The sequence below is a fragment of the Helianthus annuus genome, chromosome 17 (genome assembly GCF_002127325.2).
Source record: "Helianthus annuus cultivar XRQ/B chromosome 17, HanXRQr2.0-SUNRISE, whole genome shotgun sequence".
Lineage (NCBI taxonomy): Eukaryota > Viridiplantae > Streptophyta > Magnoliopsida > Asterales > Asteraceae > Helianthus > Helianthus annuus.
Window position 1 is genome coordinate 15771793 of NC_035449.2, and position 19635 is coordinate 15791427.

General features: G+C 37.6%; 1 long non-coding RNA gene across 1 annotated transcript; it reads right to left on the reverse strand.

The window, feature by feature from the left end:
- Positions 1-13096: 13096 nt before the first annotated feature.
- LOC110924812 lies at positions 13097-14462 on the reverse strand. Its single transcript, XR_002584390.2, has 3 exons — positions 14335-14462; positions 13742-13795; positions 13097-13378 (listed from the first exon to the last, which is right to left on the reverse strand). It is a non-coding gene; the product is annotated as an uncharacterized LOC110924812 (long non-coding RNA).
- Positions 14463-19635: the final 5173 nt, after the last annotated feature.

Genomic DNA, 19635 nt, shown 5'->3' on the forward strand with positions numbered 1-19635 from the left:
AGTTTTCCTAAAATCTTTTTCTCTTCAACAACCCGATAATCACTTAACCAACTGTACTTCATCACAACATCATCTCTGTTTGGTTATAAGGCCACCCGGGGTGGTACGTTATAAACCACCATCATGCGTGGTGGGAAACAAAACACTGCCGCCACTCCCTATGTATCACGCGTTAAACTTAAAACGCGTTGTATTTTTTACGCGTTGTATTTTAAAAAATCCGACCGTTGTTCGTTGTTTTGACCGTGTCTTTAACATTATATTTAATTAAAAAAACCTTTAAACAATCTATATATACTTCACATTTTTATATCATTTCACCCACACCAAAACATAAACACATATCACACATTCTACATATTTCACAAATGGATTTTCCTACATCTTCGTCGTTTCCGATTGACAGCGATAGCGATAGCCAATCGTCTTCCGAAAATGAGACGCTTGAATTTTTCGTGTCGGTGTATAACGAACTTGAAGCAAGTTCGAACCGCCCAGAGAAGAAAATGGTGGATCGTGATTGTATACATGCTAACGAAGTGTTAATGAACAATTATTTTGTGGAGAATCCGGTCTACAATACCGAAACGTTTAGAGATCGGTTTCGTTTACCAAAATAATTATTTTTAAAGATTGTTGGAGACATCGAAGCAACTGAAGAATGGTTTCAAGAACGTTACGACGCGAGGGGCAAACCAAGTTTCACGCGATACAAAAATGCACGTCCGCCATTCGCCAACTAGCGACAGGTAACCCTCCCGATCAATTTGATGAATACTTAACTATGTCGGACATAACTTCACGTGAATGTCTGCATTTTTTTTTGTAACGCGGTCATTAAATTGTATGGTAAAGAGTTTTTACGTAAACCGACGATACACGACATCTCACATATTTACGCCGCACATGAGGTTATATGGCATTTTCCAGGGATGCTCGGTAGCATCGATTGTACACCTGTCGAGTGGAGAAATTGTCCAAGAGAGTTGCGAGGGGTGTATGTTAGGGGTGACGTCAAAAGACCAACCATCATACTTGAAGCGGTGACGTCGAATGATTTATGGTTTTGGCATTCATTATTTGGTGTTCCAGGTTCAAACAACGATATCAATGTTTTGCACACGTCGCCGTTGTTCCAAATCGTAACGGATGGTACCGCACCCTTCTGTCCATTCTATGTTAACGGACGATATTACAGACGAGGCTTTCTTCTTGTGGATGGTATCTACCCATCATGGTCTGTTTTTGTGAAAGCTCCTTCATTTCCTGTCGAGGCTAAAGAAAAGAAGTTTAAAAGGTCGCAAGAATCGGCAAGAAAAGATGTTGAGAGGGCTTTTGGTGTTTTAAAGGGTAGATGGATCATACTAAGCCAACCGGTTCGTGCGATGAATAAGAAATCAATACATTGCATAGTATATGCATGTATCATATTGCACAATATGCTAATCAAACAAGACGGACATGCAATATCTCCAGATTGGGTGTCGAATCCTCCTATACAAGTTCATGTTCCCGAAAATATCCAACAAGACTTGCGTGATGAAGAAATTCACTTTTGGTTGAGATACGATTTAATTGAACTAGTAGGTTCTTTAGGTTTGAAATTTCCTAATTCGGACGAGTAGTAGAGTTTCTTTATGTATGTTTTTATTTTTTATTGTAGTCTTAAATATTTCTACTATGTTTAAGTGAACTAGTAATTTAAATAAAATTTATAATTTATAATTTAATTGTTTTATTGTTAATTTATAATTTAAAAAAAAAACAAAAAAAGATTGTGAGTGATGGAATTCCATCACAGGTGATGTCATTTCCACTAAAATCCATCGCTAGTGATGGAGTAATGGGTGATGACATGGCGGAACTTGATTGGAAGTTGTGAGTGAGTGATGAGTGATGACCACCCCTATCCCTAAGTGTGATAATCTCTAAGTTGAGTACTTATTTTTATAGCTAGCAGAAAACGAACTTGGGCTTACATTTGTTTAACGACTAATGATTTAAATTTCTAAAAGTAATGTTTTTATTTATTTAACGACTAAAAATATCTGTACCCAACTAATATCTTCTTTCGGTATCTCAACTAAAATCGCATGAATAACATTCTTGCCAATCTGGCCTAACTAACTAATGATCAATAATGATACTTTAATCTTTTATAAATATAAAACGAATGATGATAATTAAGAATCTATTTACAACTTAAAAAATACAAAATAATGTGAAAAGTGAGCCCATTCGACGTTTAGCGGAATGGGGACAAAGCTTTGAGTGAATCCAATCCATTGCCAAACCAATAATAACTCAACATGCTGTCTTTCAATGATAATGCTTGCATGTGGTGTCCGCTTTTGTTTATTACGTTATTTTATTTTAAAATAATTAAGATGTCGTATTTTATCTAAATTAAAATGTAAAAAGCATTAAGATATTGTATGTAATTGTAATTATACCCTTATACATTTACCAACTTAGGTTATGTCTCATTAGTTTAAAAGTCACACCTTTTAGATTATTTTTCTCACACCCTTTCATTTAATTAGGAAACTTGGGTTATGTTCAATTTGTTTAAAAGTTGCACCAATGTTTTAAATACCGGTATGAACCGGCCGGTTATACCGGTGTAACGCCCCAAAAATCCGAATTGTGAATTTACCTTGTGTTTAAAGGTTTTAGTTAATTAACTAAGTTAGGTTGTATGAAAAAAAAGAAAAAGGGGTAGAAAGAATAAAAGCTTTGCCTTATTAATAACCAAGTGAAACCTTAGGGGTTGGAAGTGAACATGTAACAAATTAATAAGAATAAAATTGAAAGTGTAGTGTGTGGGATGTGTGTATGTGCGACGCAAGGCAGGAGCAGGAGAAGGAAAACCCTTCTTCTCCAATTGATCCAAAAATTTATAAATTGGGTGAGATTGAGGACGAATTTCGAATGCATGTGACTGGATTTTCAGTTATCTACGAGTTCTCAACATGAGGTATGTTAAATTTTGTGTTTTGATGGTAGTTGATGAAATGGGTTTCAATCAAATTATGAAAATTGAATGAATTGAAGATGCATATGAGTTAGAATCACCATATTGAATATGACTTATGCTTGAATTTGGTTATAATGAAGAATTGAGGAGAAACCCACTTGTTCTAGTAGTATGTTAATGAATGATGATCTTCCAATTGTGTAATTTTGTTGAATGAAAGCATAATTACTAATGTATTAATAGCCAATCATGTTATAGGATGAATGAATCATGTGAAATTGTTGAATGGTTGAGTTTAGTGAAGTTTACTAGTAGGTTATGCATAAAACACACGTACATAGAGCTTAAAATGTTGTACGCGCGCCAAGTGTTTGATAAAATAACTAGGTGAAACTAGAAGGTGAAATTGTATGCAAGAACGTGGTAATTAGGTGTAGAATGTGATAATGAGATATTTGATAGTTAACTAATGCGAGAAGTGCGTTTAGATAATGTGATGTAAAATGATAAACTACTTATGTTAATGATGTTTGAAATCATACATGTGTGCGAATGCTTAAAGAAAACGGATAAGAAACGATAGATTAGCATGTTATAAAGTTGAATGATAAATTCCATATAAGGTCCGTGTGATGAAAGGGTTGTGACGAATGATGAATAAACTAACTATCATTAGAATGATATATGATAGTTGATGCTTGGTAAGCGGCAAGGAAGCTTGGGAAAGAAGCGGGTCAAACGAGACTTATGCAAAAGGGAAGCATATTTGGATGTGAGGTAAGTAAAGCTTACACCCCTTTTTGTAAAATATCTATTCAATATAGTGATTACGAACATGGCAAGTAATTATGTAAATTATAATGTTCCGACAAGCTTTGATATGGGTCGGAACATGTGTCGATGTTAAGAAGCTAAGTTTGATGGTCAAAAAGGGTAAAAAGGGTATTATAGTGATTTTGTTACGAGTTAACGGAGGAATAAGTTATATGGATGGGATAATGAATAACCAAAATCCCTCAAGAATAAATTGGACGTTTAGACTTAACGGGTCAAATGGTGAAGATATCACCATTTGGCGATAATAACTAACGAATTGTTTTGTCAAGTATTATGCTTTCATAGGATGAATAGCGAAAGGAATTATGTTGTTATTAACTAGCTATTTAGTGCATGAAGTATTAAAACGGGTCATAGCTTTGATCCGAGCCAGGTATGTGTGATTAGAGTTGTAGTTAAGTAGTAGGATTGGTTAATTATGCAATGAAGTCTTTTGTAGTAAAGGATGGGTCAAAGTTGAAAAAATCGCTCTTGATGGGTAAAACGGGCAAATGGTCTTAAAAGTTGATTAGAAACAATCTATTTGATTAGGTGAATGTTTTGAAAAAGTAGGAAAGCGAGAAATATGATTTTCGTAAGCCAAGGACCTTAAAATGCGCAAATACCCTTAATGGGTCAAAATAAGCTTTTGGAGCGAAAATAGGTTAAGAGGATGCAAGGCATCCAAGGATTTAATCTTTATGATTGGTAATATTGAAATCATAAGGTTTTCGGAAAATTTGGGTCAAATAAGCAAGTTATGTTGGTAAATGCATAAACGGGTCAAAACTTGTAAAAAGGTAATGAGCCGAGAGCTTTAAGTGAATATTTTCCTTAATCCGGAGGTAGGATTTTAAGTCCATATGGTAGAATGTGAATTTACAAGCATGTGGGAAGAAACGGGAGGTTAAACGGGTAAACGGTTCAAAAGTTACGCAAGTTTTAGCGTTTTCGGACATCGAAATGGATCTGCAACGAAATGGCGCATGGTCATGCGCTTGGCCGCATGGTCGTGCGCTTGGCCGCATGGTCGTGCGCTTGGCCGCATGGTCATGCGCTTGGCCGCATGGTCGTGCGATTTCGAGAAAATCATTGCACTAGCTTGTGCACTGCCAGTGCCCCCAACGTCGTAGGAACTGCACGGCCGTGCGGTTGGACGCATGGCCGTGCATCAGCTGCCAGTTCAGTATAATGTGCAGAATTCGTACAAAACAGTCCCGTAACCGAAAAGGAGTCCCGAATCGTATTCTAAACTTATTATAGAATGTTTATGGGATGCGATGAGCGTGTATGCATATATATATGGAGCGAAATAAGTAGAAAGGCATAGGTAAATATAGGTGGGTAGCTGCTTGGCGAAAACTGTTCGTTTGCTCCGTTTTGTATCGGGAACTCGTTTTAAACGCGTTTCAAGTTACGTACGACTAATTAACCCACGTTTTTATAAGTTTAAGTGTATGAACATGTGTAGATAGGTATGGATATATGTTTATAAGTATGTGAGCAAGTACGTGGTTATATGACGGTATGTATGAGAGTAGGCATGTATGAGTTTGAAAGGTGTACAAGTAGGGATGTATGTATGCATATATGTATAATGTCTCGAGTGTGCGTGATAATGTGGATATGGGTGTATGTAGATATGCATGTATTAACGTAGTGGTGTTTATATGTGGGTATGTATTTATGTACATAATTAACTATGTGTGAACATAGGAAAAATGTATAAGTATGTATAAATGTCGGTACGCATATGTTTCAATGAAATTGAGTACTAATGATATTAATAGCGTGTCTGGTGAATGAAGTGTAACGCAGGAATAGCAAGGATGCCTCACCATGGATTTTATGATTAGATGGAAAATCGGGATGTAAAAGAGTTAACGGAACGGAAAGTGAACGTGAATAGATCTTGTATGTTATAATGCGTACTAATGTTATAAATTATAATGCGGTGAGCGCGGGTTGTACGAGTCATGAGGATCTTCAAGGATTAGAGATCGAGGATCGAGTCACAAGACAGATTGTACGGGAACGTTGGTGTTGAAATTTTAGAAAAAACCATGTCATGTATTTAATTGTAAATGAGTCGGTTGATGACTTCATGTGAAAAAGTCGTGTTAAAATGAAGTTTTAAGTAAGTCAAGGTAATTATAAGGAAAGAAATTTTATGGTACGCGTTTCCGCTGCGACTTTAGTCATTTACGAATTAGGGTGTTACAAGTTGGTATCAGAGCCCTGGTTTGAGAGAATCAAGTAACAGGAGGTAAATACTTGAACTCAAACCGGTGTGCTCTCGTGACCAAGAACCCGTACAATCCAAGACTCGATCGAGGCCTAAGGGCAAAAGTGAATGTAAGTAGGTATTAGATTATGTAATTGAAGGAAACTAATCGTATGTTTTGTGAAGGGTAAGCGCAATTGTTGGAAGAGATGATCCGTGAATGCGATCTAGGACCGGCATCGAGGCAAGTAATGAAACGAATTGACCCCAGGTACGTAAACCTAACGTATGGGCGTATGAAATGGTATGGTTAAGCAAGTGAAAGAAAAATTTTGAACAAATTATGATAACGACACGGTAAATAAGTTTTGAAAATGTTACACGAGCCGAAACTAGATTCTTCGGACATAAGGTGACGATTACGCGAAGACACGAAACTAGTACGTGGAATGTGTGCCTGGCCAGTACACAAGAAACGTATGACGTTCGTGAGACCGTGATAATTATTACAGGTATGTCCGATAGAGTTTGGTAGCAGCTAGGCGTGTGGGTAAAATGGGTAGTAAGACTCTCGGGGGATTGAGAGTACTTTGAAGGAATGAAATATGCGAATGCGATGCTTGAATCCGCGAGACGGATTCAAGGAATGAAATATGCGAATGCGATGCCTGAATCCGCGAGACGGATTCAAGGAATGAAATATGCGAATGCGATGCCTGAATCCGCGAGACGGATTCAAGGAATGAAATATGCGAATGCGATGCTTGAATCCGCGAGACGGATTCAAGGAATGAAAGATGCGAATGAAATGATTGAATCCGCGAGACGGCTTCAAAGAATGAAAGAGGTGAATGCAATATTTGAATTCGTGAGACGGATTCAAAACATGAAAGGTACGAAAGGTATGAGTAAGGTGTTCAAATCCGCGAAACGGATTTAAGGTATAAACGTCTAAAGCTAGTCTACTCGAGAAGAAGTCAATAGTCTGACCATAATTATGTTACACAAGTCATATAAGTAAACGTAAAGCAAAGGAACTAAAGTATGATAGGAGTGAAAATATCCGAAGGTGTAAGTAATTACGAACCAGACAAGTAAATGTTTCTTAAGTAATATGATTCTAACTATGCTTAAATTTTCATATATATTTATATATATATGAATGTATTTATGCGAATGCGTTGCATGCAAGAAGGTCGAAAGGACAAACGAGTTATGCGGGTTAGATGGCGATTGCCATTTGGGCTCGTTAGTTAATGTTTTGATAACTTAAGTATGGCCGGGAAGGGGAAGTTCTACAAAAAGGTTAATGAAATAATTTTAAGAATAAAAGAATTAGGAGCATTTAAAACCCCAAATAAAATAAGTATGGAGAAAAAGTAATAATGACGAGTATCGATGGAAAGTGCTAATTTTGATGTTGGGCTTGTTGGCCATGTTCATTTGAACAAGGCATTGTTGAAAGGATGTGCATAGGCGGGTGCTCATCAAATCAATGGAAGCAATCAATGTAAGTATTACATGAACCCATGAAGAAACGGACCGACTCGGGCCACAAACCGTTGGTATACACGACGAAGTCAAGGTTAGTAAGATGTTTGGCTTGTGATTATGAGTAAGTATTGATATAAATAGATGATTATAGTATGCCTATAATGATATGTTGACCTCTCGTATAAACATTAAGATAATTAGAAGTAACATTAGTAATGGGATGCTAAGGATGACTCAAGGCGAATAAAATGAAAGATTGTACATGATGTATGAGTAGAAGGAAATAAATCGATTTATTTTGATATATGAATGTAATATGCTTAAATAGGAAGTTAGAGACAAGCCGTAAACTTAAAATCAATACGAGTAAGGATTGTATACTTTTGGATTAAGTCCAATGAATGAAATGCTAGGGATGATATGTGCTAGAAACTAGCAATATGAAATGAAGGACACTAATAAGAGCTCTGGAATAGAGTCTAGCATAAGTATTGTGAATGAACAACTTAAAAGGAGTACGAGTAGAATTGGTTTGATTCGAATAAGGAAGGTTTCGGGGACGAAACCTCCTTTAAGGGGGGTAGACTTGTAACGCCCCAAAAATCCGAATTGTGAATTTACCTTGTGTTTAAAGGTTTTAGTTAATTAACTAAGTTAGGTTGTATGAAAAAAAAGAAAAAGGGGTAGAAAGAATAAAAGCTTTGCCTTATTAATAACCAAGTGAAACCTTAGGGGTTGGAAGTGAACATGTAACAAATTAATAAGAATAAAATTGAAAGTGTAGTGTGTGGGATGTGTGTATGTGCGACGCAAGGCAGGAGCAGGAGAAGGAAAACCCTTCTTCTCCAATTGATCCAAAAATTTATAAATTGGGTGAGATTGAGGACGAATTTCGAATGCATGTGACTGGATTTTCAGTTATCTATGAGTTCTCAACATGAGGTATGTTAAATTTTGTGTTTTGATGGTAGTTGATGAAATGGGTTTCAATCAAATTATGAAAATTGAATGAATTGAAGATGCATATGAGTTAGAATCACCATATTGAATATGACTTATGCTTGAATTTGGTTATAATGAAGAATTGAGGAGAAACCCACTTGTTCTAGTAGTATGTTAATGAATGATGATCTTCCAATTGTGTAATTTTGTTGAATGAAAGCATAATTACTAATGTATTAATAGCCAATCATGTTATAGGATGAATGAATCATGTGAAATTGTTGAATGGTTGAGTTTAGTGAAGTTTACTAGTAGGTTATGCATAAAACACATGTACATAGAGCTTAAAATGTTGTACGCGCGCCAAGTGTTTGATAAAATAACTAGGTGAAACTAGAAGGTGAAATTGTATGCAAGAACGTGGTAATTAGGTGTAGAATGTGATAATGAGATATTTGATAGTTAACTAATGCGAGAAGTGCGTTTAGATAATGTAATGTAAAATGATAAACTACTTATGTTAATGATGTTTGAAATCATACATGTGTGCGAATGCTTAAAGAAAACGGATAAGAAACGATAGATTAGCATGTTATAAAGTTGAATGATAAATTCCATATAAGGTCCGTGTGATGAAAGGGTTGTGACGAATGATGAATAAACTAACTATCATTAGAATGATATATGATAGTTGATGCTTGGTAAGCGGCAAGGAAGCTTGGGAAAGAAGCGGGTCAAACGAGACTTATGCAAAAGGGAAGCATATTTGGATGTGAGGTAAGTAAAGCTTACACCCCTTTTTGTAAAATATCTATTCAATATAGTGATTACGAACATGGCAAGTAATTATGTAAATTATAATGTTCCGACAAGCTTTGATATGGGTCGGAACATGTGTCGATGTTAAGAAGCTAAGTTTGATGGTCAAAAAGGGTAAAAAGGGTATTATAGTGATTTTGTTACGAGTTAACGGAGGAATAAGTTATATGGATGGGATAATGAATAACCAAAATCCCTCAAGAATAAATTGGACGTTTAGACTTAACGGGTCAAATGGTGAAGATATCACCATTTGGCGATAATAACTAACGAATTGTTTTGTCAAGTATTATGCTTTCATAGGATGAATAGCGAAAGGAATTATGTTGTTATTAACTAGCTATTTAGTGCATGAAGTATTAAAACGGGTCATAGCTTTGATCCGAGCCAGGTATGTGTGATTAGAGTTGTAGTTAAGTAGTAGGATTGGTTAATTATGCAATGAAGTCTTTTGTAGTAAAGGATGGGTCAAAGTTGACAAAATCGCTCTTGATGGGTAAAACGGGTAAATGGTCTTAAAAGTTGATTAGAAACAATCTATTTGATTAGGTGAATGTTTTGAAAAAGTAGGAAAGCGAGAAATATGATTTTCGTAAGCCAAGGACCTTAAAATGCGCAAATACCCTTAATGGGTCAAAATAAGCTTTTGGAGCGAAAATAGGTTAAGAGGATGCAAGGCATCCAAGGATTTAATCTTTATGATTGGTAATATTGAAATCATAAGGTTTTCGGAAAATTTGGGTCAAATAAGCAAGTTATGTTGGTAAATGCATAAACGGGTCAAAACTTGTAAAAAGGTAATGAGCCGAGAGCTTTAAGTGAATATTTTCCTTAATCCGAAGGTAGGATTTTAAGTCCATATGGTAGAATGTGAATTTACAAGCATGTGGGAAGAAACGGGAGGTTAAACGGGTAAACGGTTCAAAAGTTACGCAAGTTTTAGCGTTTTCGGACATCGAAATGGATCTGCAACGAAATGGCGCATGGTCATGCGCTTGGCCGCATGGTCGTGCGCTTGGCCGCATGGTCATGCGCTTGGCCGCATGGTCGTGCGATTTCGAGAAAATCATTGCACTAGCTTGTGCACTGCCAGTGCCCCCAACGTCGTAGGAACTGCACGGCCGTGCGGTTGGACGCATGGCCGTGCATCAGCTGCCAGTTCAGTATAATGTGCAGAATTCGTACAAAACAGTCCCGTAACCGAAAAGGAGTCCCGAATCGTATTCTAAACTTATTATAGAATGTTTATGGGATGCGATGAGCGTGTATGCATATATATATGGAGCGAAATAAGTAGAAAGGCATAGGTAAATATAGGTGGGTAGCTGCTTGGCGAAAACTGTTCGTTTGCTCCGTTTTGTATCGGGAACTCGTTTTAAACGCGTTTCAAGTTACGTACGACTAATTAACCCACGTTTTTATAAGTTTAAGTGTATGAACATGTGTAGATAGGTATGGATGTATGTTTATAAGTATGTGAGCAAGTACGTGGTTATATGACGGTATGTATGAGAGTAGGCATGTATGAGTTTGAAAGGTGTACAAGTAGGGATGTATGTATGCATATATGTATAATGTCTCGAGTGTGCGTGATAATGTGGATATGGGTGTATGTAGATATGCATGTATTAACGTAGTGGTGTTTATATGTGGGTATGTATTTATGTACATAATTAACTATGTGTGAACATAGGAAAAATGTATAAGTATGTATAAATGTCGGTACGCATATGTTTCAATGAAATTGAGTACTAATGATATTAATAGCGTGTCTGGTGAATGAAGTGTAACGCAGGAATAGCAAGGATGCCTCACCATGGATTTTATGATTAGATGGAAAATCGGGATGTAAAAGAGTTAACGGAACGGAAAGTGAACGTGAATAGATCTTGTATGTTATAATGCGTACTAATGTTATAAATTATAATGCGGTGAGCGCGGGTTGTACGAGTCATGAGGATCTTCAAGGATTAGAGATCGAGGATCGAGTCACAAGACAGATTGTACGGGAACGTTGGTGTTGAAATTTTAGAAAAAACCATGTCATGTATTTAATTGTAAATGAGTCGGTTGATGACTTCATGTGAAAAAGTCGTGTTAAAATGAAGTTTTAAGTAAGTCAAGGTAATTATAAGGAAAGAAATTTTATGGTACGCGTTTCCGCTGCGACTTTAGTCATTTACGAATTAGGGTGTTACAACCGGTTAAACCGGATATCGGACATGAGTCCGGTACGATAAAGGCCGGTAAAACCCGAATACGTTATGTCTTATGTACCGGCGGTAAATCCGGTTCTACCGGTTCAAACCGTTGAACCGGTTTGCATTATCTTAAGATTTGATTTCTTAAATTTAATAAAATACGATATTAAGGTAATATTGATCTTCCATATTTCCGGTAATTAACCTAGTGTCTTCTATTCCAATATTTCATCATTGTTGAACTGTTACTCACCTCGTACAATACAGTATTGTTTATAACTAAAAAAATTATTCTTAAAATGCTTTATAGTTTACAATAAAAATAGTTGTTTTTAGATAAAACTATGAACGGACACATAAATCCAAGTGGAGATTGGATTGTTTTTTAGATGAATTTGTATTTTATGAAATTTATAGGGGTAATTAGTAACCCGGTTCAACCGGCCGATACAATCGGTTCAACCGGTTGAACCATTTTAGAGCCCAACCTGGTATGACTTAAAAACCGGTTTTTAAAACATTGAGTTGCACCCTTTAGATTCTTTAACTCACACCCTTTCATTTAATTTTACACCCTTTAGATTATTTAACTCACACCCTTTCATTTAATCTATTATCTATTATATATAATAAACAAAAAAAATTTGGGACACTTGGCACAATATTAGGGCTTCCTAGATTTGGTTTTGGCGGGAAACTGAATGGGTATTCTTTTCACATATAATGAAGCCCCGTTTTGTATCCGGATCAACTAATTCGGATCCGTATATATATGTTATAAAAAAATCAATCCCAAAAATGTATCTTCATTTGCTGTATTTCATTTGTTGTCCGCCTCCAACCATCCACTTTCAAACCCTAATTTCTCATCCAGAACAACAATCAATCCCAAAAAAGTTGAGACACGCTGCTAAGAGAATCACAGGGTCAGGATTAGCCCCGACACGGTGGTCTTCACCGGCGGCGAACCAGTTTTATCATGAGAGGGTTGTGGACCAGTACAATAATCCCCGTAACGTTGGTGCGTTTGACAAGAACGATCCGATGTAATACAGGGTAAATTTTAAATATTCCATTTCTAATCTTTCTTATTCATCCCGTGTTTTAATTTGATTCTTAACATTTTTGGGTTTTTTTAAATTAGGGTTTCTTATATTCTGTGATGATTTATTGACCTTCGCTGTAAATTAATGAACTTCACTTGAAATGAAATATTAAATTAAGGGAGAGGTTTTATATTGGATTCCCATAATAACGATTTGGTAGATATGGTTTTTCATAATGATGTGTATATATATGGTTTTTCAAGCTGGATGTTTAAGAAGCTGGATGTGTATATAACGATTTGGTAGTTAATGTGTGGGTTACTGTGGCTGAACTTCATATTTCAGTTGTCAACATCATAGACTCCTTCGTAATTGTTAATTAGGTTACTAATTTATATAGGTTAATACATATTCTCCCATTCAAGTTTTGTTATATCCAATCTTTTTCTCTTTCGTATTGTGTGGTACATGTGACGCTTTGCAATCAACACCCTCTAATTTGGTACTTGAAAATCACAAAACGTCGCATAGTTTAATCACCTAAAAATTTAAAATTTGGGCATGACCCGTTCGCAAATTGAACAACTTCCCTGTTTTTAATATAACAAAATACTCAAATAGCGACACCTTTAAGAAACCATACGAAAGACCATAACATTTGGACTACCGTTTCAAACATCGAGTCTAAGTTACTTAAGTATTCACAAACATCTATTTAAAACATAAAACTTCAACACTACTAACTTTGACAAAAACCTTAAACTATCAAGGTTACTACAAAAGTTGCGGAAGCGCATCATGGGTGATCAAGGTGTGTTCGTATCCGAGCGGCGCAAAGACAATCACACGGGTGCTTTACCTACAACCATTCAACAAACAAAATAAATTAGTATGGTACACATAACGTTTTCATCCTATCACAATACACATTCTCGGATTTACAAGATAAGTTACCAATTGATCTTAAACCATGCCATTTCATTCTAGTCAATTAACACAACTCTTTCTCATTTGCTTCCAATAATCCGTTTAGCACGGATCAAGGATAAAACTTCCATTAAATTCCTTCTCATTCGAACCCGAACCGACCCAACCACCATGGACCGATACGGATTCCTACTTTCACATTATTATTTGAAACAAACATATTAATTTGTATAACAAATCTTTAAAGAAGGCTATTGATTAAACTCATAAATAAACATGTAAGTAACGAACTTACCTCGATCTTGTGCTTTTGTTTGTGATCCGGAACTAGCTCCTTCTTCTTTCGATCCTACATGAATTCGTTCTTATTTAGATCATAATCCTTACAATCATAACCATACTTTCAAGTATCAATGCCACTTATATAACAATTTACAATGCATTAACTTTCAACATACAAGGCCATTCGTTCATGATTTATTCAAAACTATTTAGATTGTCATTGTGGCATTTAATCGAACACCTAACATGCGTACTACTTATTAAGCCTTATGTACATGTATCTTATGCATAATTTCTCTAGAACACATCATCTTTCACATAATCAACTACTCATGTTCAAATATTCATTCCACACAATATAAACTATCAATATTCTAACATTCATACAACTTTACTTGAAGATTTACTCAACTAATCAATTACCTACTCATTGTCATACTAGAACAAGTGGGTTTTTCCCCAAAATCTTTAGTAAATCTAATTCAAGCACAATACACCTTCTATATGATGTTTCTAACTCACATGCACCCTAATTTCATACTAATTCACGAATTGGTATAAACCCTAGTTCATCAACAAGCATCAAAACATGAAATTCTATCTTACCTTATGCTTAATACACTTGGATTAGAAGATAATTAAGCACAATCATTCAATTTATGGCTGGAATTCTTCACAATCTTACTGAAATTGATGTTAGTAGATGAGGTTAGGGTTTCCCCCTTGTTCTTCCCCCTGGTCGCGACCCACACTACCCACACATACTGGGTTTTTAATTTTTATGTCATAATATTCTAAATGTTACACTATCAATCCCTCAAGTTAGGCTTATTAACCTTTATTACCCATTCCATGTTTTATAAACTTTCTTTAGGTTCTAATACAATTACCATAACTAATTATATAATACTTTCAATTATTAGAGCATTCTATCTTATAAATTATTGGATGTTACAAATCTACCCTCCTTAAAAGAGGTTTCGTCCCCGAAACCTTAATACGTACCAAAAAGAGACGGGTAGTGCTTTCGCATTTCATCTTCAGATTCCCAAGTTAGATCCGATCCTTTCCGATGCCGCCATTGCACTAACACTTGTCGAATGGCCTTGTTTCGTAAATGCTTTATTTTAGAATCCTTGATAGCTACCGGCTTTTCAATATAATTCATTTTATCATCCAATTCAATGTCATCAAGTGACACATGCGCTGTATCATCCGCGAGGCACCTTCTTAGTTGAGACACGTGAAACGTGTTATGGATTCCATCCAGAGCTGGAGGTAATTCTAACCGGTATGCCACTTTACCAACACGAGACACTATTCTGAACGGTCCGATGTACCGAGGACCCAATTTTCCCCGCTTGCAGAACCGTATTATGCCCTTCCACGGCGAGACCTTTAAAAACACACGATCACCTTCTTGAAATTCAATGGGGCGCCTTCTTTTATCTGCATAGGATTTTTGCCTGTCTTGCGCCGCCTTCAAACGGGCCCGGACTTGATCAATCTTTTCATTCGTTATTGCCACAACATCTTTAGGCGCGAGTTCCCGTTGGCCGATTTCACCCCAACTTACAGGTGTTCGACACTTTCTACCGTACAACATTTCATATGGCGCCATTTTGATACTACTTTGATAACTGTTGTTGTACGCGAACTCTACCAACGGTAAATGGTTATCCCAATTACCCCCAAGGTCTATAACACAAGCTCTCAACATATCTAGCAACGTTTGTATAGTTCTTTCCGACTGTCCATCCGTCTGCGGATGGTACGCGGTACTCAGTCGCAAGTTTGTGCCCACGTCTTCGTGAAATTTTCGCCAAAAACGAGACGTGAATCTTGTGTCACGATCCGACACAATAGACACGGGTACTCCGTGACGAGCAATTATTTCATTCATATAAATTTCCGCCAATTTTTCGGATGAAATAGATTCTCGTATTGGTAAAAAGTGAGCGCTTTTTGTAAGTCGGTCGACAATAACCCAAATAGCATCGTGACCTCGTTTCGTTCTGGGTAACTTTGTAATAAGGTCCATGGTTATGTCCTCCCACTTCCAAACTGGTATTTCTAACGACTGCAATTTACCATACGGTTTTTGGTGCTCCGCCTTCACTTGGGAACATGTCAAGCACTTAGCCACGTACTTAACAATGTCGCGTTTCATTCCAGGCCACCAATACCCTTTCTTTAAATCTTGATACATTTTTGTAGCCCCAGGGTGTACCGTATAGCGGGATTTGTGAGCCTCCTCTAGCAGTAAGGATTTCACCTCGGATAACCATGGTACCCAGATTCGGTCGTACCTGGTCATGACGCCATCGGCATTCATCTTTAATTCTCCAATTAGGCCTTTCATTCTTTCCTTCTTTGGATCACCATTTAAGGATTTTATTTGTGCCTCTTTGATCGACTCCAAAAGTTTAGAGGTGACAGTCAACTTCATTGACTTAACTTGTATGGGTGATGGGTATTCCTTCCGGCTTAACGCATCTGCTACGACATTAGCCTTCCCCGGATGATAAAGGATTTCGCAATCATAATCCTTAATTAATTCTAACCACCTTCGTTGTCTCATATTCAATTCTTTTTGTTCGAAGAAGTACTTGAGACTTTTGTGATCCGAATATATGGTACATTTAGTTCCGTACAAATAATGTCGCCACAGTTTCAACGCAAATACTACTGCAGCCAACTCTAAATCGTGTGTTGGGTAGTTACTTTCATGTGGTTTAAGCTGCCTTGAAGCATATGCTATCACTTTACCCCGTTGCATTAAAACAGCCCCCAAGCCCTGATGTGAAGCATCAGTATATACTACCAAGTCTTCTGAACCTTCGGGTAAGGTTAGAATTGGGGCGTCAGACAGCTTATCCTTCAAGGTTTGGAATGCCTTCTCTTGCTCAACTTCCCACACAAACTTCTCATTCTTCTTGGTTAGTCTGGTTAAAGGTAACGCTATTTTGGAAAAATCCTGTATAAACCTTCGGTAATACCCAGCCAATCCCAGAAAACTTCTCACTTCACTCGGGTTCTTAGGAGGAACCCAATCCACAACAGCCTCTACTTTAGTTGGGTCAACCAAGACACCATCCTTATTAATGACGTGGCCCAGAAATTGCACCTCCCTAAGCCAGAAGGCACATTTGGAAAATTTTGCATATAACTTCTCTTTCCGAAGAACCTCTAACACTTCACGCAATTGATTTGCATGTTCAGCTCTACTCCGAGAGTACACGAGGATATCATCTATAAACACTATAACAGACTTATCTAACATGGGCCGACATACTCTATTCATCAGGTCCATGAAAGCGGCCGGGGCGTTAGTCAGTCCGAATGGCATTACTAAAAACTCGTAATGTCCGTATCGGGTTCTGAACGCAGTTTTCGCAACATCTTCTTCTCGTACCCGAAGTTGATGATACCCCGAACGCAAATCGATTTTTGAAAACCAACTTGCTCCTTGCAGCTGGTCGAAAAGATCATCTATTCGAGGTAAGGGGTATTTATTCTTCACGGTCAACTTGTTTAATTCTCGATAATCTATGCACATGCGCATCGTGCCGTCTTTCTTTTTCACAAAAAGTACCGGGGCTCCCCAAGGCGACACACTCGGGCGTACGAAACCCTTATCGAGTAATTCCTGTATCTGTGACATTAGCTCTCGCATCTCAGTGGGAGCTAATCTATAAGGAGCTTTAGCCACTGGCTTGGCACCCGGATTTAATTCAATTCGGAATTCCACTTCTCGCTCAGGTGGTAATCCCGGTAATTCATCCGGAAACACATCCGCATACTCATTCACCACTTCTACCTCTTCAAATTCAGGTACCTTCTGTCTTGTATCCACAACATAAGCCAAGTAAACACTTCCTTCATTTCTTGCGTACTTAACTGCTTCAACAATCGTGCACAGTTTTGTCTCGAGCTTTCTTTCTCCATGAATACTTATTCGAGCCCCACTAGGTGAGAGTAGATGAATGACTTTCGCCTCGCATTGAATTTCCGCGTGATAGCGGGATAACCAATCCATCCCTACTACTACTTTAAATTCCCCCAAAGTCATAGGAATGAGATCTATTTCAAATTCTTCATTTTCTATGGTTATCTTACAATTCTTACAAACTTCACATAACAAATAACTTTTACTATCCGCTACTTCTACTTCTAATGGTATGGGCATTCGTTCCTTTCTAAAGGAGGGGTAACACATAAGTTCATCCGATACGAAAGATTTACTAGCACCGGAATCGAATAACACATTCACGGGTATTTGGTTGATTAAGAAAATACCTGATACGACATTCGGTGAAACCTTGGCTTCCTCAGTAGTAATCTGAAACATTCTTCCCCGAGCCTTCTGGTTTTCATTCTTCTTTTCATCTTTCTGCCCTTGTTGTTTAAGCTTCGGACATTCGGCTTTTACATGACCAGGAGTGAAACAATTGAAACACGTTCTTACAGGACTAGGACACTTAAAGTAAGGATGTCCCTCTTGCCCACAGTTGTAACACCCTTTCTTTCCCATTAAACATTCTCCGGTGTGAAGCTTTCCACAAGTTTTACATGGGGGAATACTACTTTTCGCTCCTCCTTTACCTCTAGTGTCGTGTTGCTTAGGCTTCTTGGAAGGACTCGTAGTTGATGGCTTTTCAGCTGACCGTTTCTCTCCTCTTTCGACTTGTCGTTTCAGTTCTATCTCTCTATCCCGGGCTAAATTGATGAGTTCACCCAACGTTTCACACTTGGAAGGAGTAATGAACTCCCTATACTCGGCCTTCAACATTCCATAGTACCGATTTATCTTCATCCTTTCAGATTTGACGAAATCATCACAGAACTTCAGCTTATCGTAGAATATATTGGTAATTTCATCAATAGACTCGTTCTGTTGGCGAAGATGCAAAAACTCATCTTGTATTCTATCAATTGCCGATTGCGGGCAATGATGCTTTAAGAACAACTCTTTGAACTCTTGCCATGTCAAGGTCTGGAGTCTTTCTTCCCCTATCTCTTTACATTTAGTATCCCACCAATCCTTGGCTTGTTGCTGAAGCTGACCCGTAGCAAACATTACTTGATCTTCCTTCTCACATCGACTACGCACAAATACCGCTTCAACGTTTGATATCCATCTTTGACACTTTATCGGATCCACCTCCCCTTTATATGAAAAGGGATTACATGCCATAAAATCCTTATATGTACACCTTCTTTCCTTACTTTTTATCCAGGATCCTTCAATCATTTCCTTTAACTCCTCAATCTTACTAGCCATCATCTCATCAACAACCCCCAAGACTCGGCTCTCGACTTCTTGAGCTAACTTGGGAAGGTTAGCGTTCATTACTTTTTCTGCCGCCTCCATCATCTTATTATTGAGTGCCTCTTGTCTGGCTATTTCAGCATCATCAACATTACTCGCATCCGTCATCTACATAAAGCATTTCTTTCTTTTATTAATATTACCCAACTGTAAATAAATCACATTCTCGTACATTCTTATATCACATTCTAAAATGTTCCAGGGACACTCGTACATTAATCACAACTTACACCATCGTTCTTTTACTCATTCTTGTTCATTCTTTCGGAAGGTTCCATTCCCGATATGTTTTTGCTAGATTGACTCACACGCATTACTTTTGTTTATTAGTTTTAGGCGGCTACCGGAATTAATCAAGAGTCGGCGAACAGATTTCGGGAGGTTCGGGTCGTCACACGGAACAAAAACAAGGAAATCAGCGTTTCAAGATTTGCACAGGCCGTCGGCGACGGGCATGGGGCCGTCGGCGACGCCTCTTAAAAATTCGCGTCGGCTCATTAAACCCGTCGGCAGACGGTTAAGCCGTGGGAACATCAGGGGCCGTCGGCGACGGGCCAGGGGCCGTCGGCGACGCC